The sequence below is a fragment of the Humulus lupulus genome, chromosome X (genome assembly GCF_963169125.1).
Source record: "Humulus lupulus chromosome X, drHumLupu1.1, whole genome shotgun sequence".
NCBI lineage: Eukaryota > Viridiplantae > Streptophyta > Magnoliopsida > Rosales > Cannabaceae > Humulus > Humulus lupulus.
Window position 1 is genome coordinate 236,484,298 of NC_084802.1, and position 2,637 is coordinate 236,486,934.

General features: G+C 28.3%; 1 long non-coding RNA gene across 1 annotated transcript; it reads right to left on the bottom strand.

Moving 5' to 3' along the window:
• Positions 1–2,048: 2,048 nt before the first annotated feature.
• On the bottom strand, positions 2,049–2,637 carry LOC133804265 (uncharacterized). Its single transcript, XR_009878392.1, has 2 exons — positions 2,531–2,637; positions 2,049–2,190 (listed from the first exon to the last, which is right to left on the bottom strand). It is a non-coding gene; the product is annotated as an uncharacterized LOC133804265 (long non-coding RNA).

A 2,637-nucleotide genomic window follows, 5' to 3' on the forward strand; every position in this document is an offset into this window, starting at 1 on the left:
TCATGAACTTGAAAGAGTACAATTATATAAATATGTATATATACGTACACACACATGTACATATGCTGTATTGAGCCAAAAGCCTTAAACTATACATTAACAACAATACCAGTTGAGTGGAATCGCGTTCAATTTCACTTTTATTGTCTTTTATAAGTTACCTGGATGTGCACTATTGCATGATCATAATTATTATGGTAACCTAATAAAGTTCATTCATATATCATAGCTACAAATAAAAATATATCTGATTTATTAAAAATAATTTTCTCAACAAAAGCTAAATCTTTTTTCCCAAACTTTGTCCTAGGAAGTTTTAAAATTCTAGCTTTCAAACAATACTTGATCAAGTGATCTATACTATCAACTGTCATAGAATAAAATCTGAACAAACAAGTATTACGATTCCACCATATCACATTACCTGAAGCAGCCAATGCTGCTGCTACTATTTTTTGCTTAAGACCTTTAGGTCTCCTGATCATCCAAGTGGACCAATCTTCATACTTAACCGGCCAAATATCATTTCCCAGCCAAGAAGCAACTTTTGATCTAACTTGCTGAGAAAAAAGACAATAAAAAAACAGAGATTTTCATGAGTTTCCTGCTCCAACTCACAAACTGGACACAGTAAAGAATCAATACTCATATGCCAATGAACAAGCTTATCTCGGGAGAGTAAATGTCCCAGAATATGATATAATGTTCAGCTGCTAAATAAGTGTCCAATATCATATTCTTTTTCTTACTAAAAATATTATCAAAATCTATTCTTTTCTGTTTTTTTTTTGTACTAGTGGCCTCTCAAATTTTAAATTTTACAATGTCATCATAATTTATATATATATAATTTATTTTACAATATCATCAAAATATCACAATTTGTTCAAAATAGAGGCGATACCATCTTTTTTAGATTCACAACAATAAATATTTATATTTATAAACATCAATTTTAATATATCAAACCTGAAATGATATATATATATATATATCAAGTATTAGGCTCTTAATACAAGAAAGTTTACCATAAGAAGTTCTAAAATAATTTCTATAGGAATTAATGTGTATACATCACAACTAAGAGCAATTGATCTAGAAATACCGAAAATTGATTCTTTCTAAGGCAAACTTAATTAAGCAAAATATGGTATTTAATCTATTCATATCTTATACTCACTTCAAAATCAATATTTTGTATTAATCTTGCTTTTTTGAATTATCACATATAACTTATCATCATCTCAAGTCTTAGCAATCAACATTTATTCAATAAAAACCTATACTATAAAATTAAAAAATTATATGAGCACTTTTATCAAACAGGTTGTGTGCCATCTTCTATAATAAAAAGATGATCAATAATTAAATCAAACAATAATACTTAAATACATCTCAAACTATACAAGATCATCAATTAAATATAATTTTATCTCAGAGGTACCTTTCAATTAAATTAAAGACACAAATTAGTACTTCTTTTCACAATAATCCTTTGGGTCAAATAAAGCTTCAACAATGAATAAAATTCAGATACAAAATCAAAATATATACTTTACCATAATGATATCTATTATAAAAGAATCATATCTATTATAAATGCCATGCATTATTTTAATCACGTGACAAAAGAATTACATATATATATTGATTCTATTAGATTAAAATTACATATACAAAACTTTATCCAAACATGTGCTCATATCAACTACCCGACAGTATAATATATGAGTTAGAAAAGAAAAATATGAATAAAGAAATTAATTTGGTAAGAGATATAAAGAAGAAACAAAAGCAGCTTTCTTTGCTCACTGAAAGTTTCAAGAGACTAGAAATTAAACAAATTCAACAAGTATATACACATGCAAGAAATAGAAGTACTGCCAAGCAAAACATAAGCATCAAATTCAAAATGTTATACACTACAGCTTTAAAAGTAGGCAAAACATGGTTAACATAAAGAACACACACAAACAAATTGACAAAGATGATCCCATGCCACCATAATAAAGTAAAGAACAAATAGTTATAGATTTTTTTTTCATAACTTTGAAATAAAGAGTTTCAGCACCATATAGTTTAAACAAAAGCCATATACCATATACCAGCATATCGAATTGGACAAGAAAGCAGAAAAGTAAAAGATTAAGCTTACCCGCTTAAAAAATGATTGGGTCCTTCATTTCTGCACTGCCAAAACAAATATAATGAACAAAAAAAAAACACTAACTCATAAAACAATGCGTATAATAGAGGTAGTTATGACTTGACATTAAATTTGAATGAACATTATTTCATAATGATTCTAAACAGTAGCTTCTACAATAGAATTGTTCACTTCATGAAACTTAAGTTCCCTGAAAATAAATTCAACAATAAATGATAACCATTCATGGAAATACTAATACAATCAAGTCATATTTAGCAACTGGGTCATCTCCATGAATCAGTCCCAAAAATGAAATTTAGTATAACGTAAAGTAAATCAGAAACAATAGCTCTAAACTAAGTAGGTAAGTTATTGCATTACATGTCATTGTGAGTGTCCCAAGAAGAAAGAGTAGCAAAGGAGAACCGTGGTACAGCCAGAGAGAGAGGAGACCCCGCTTATCGCCTAGTTTCTGAGACTCCACCCGT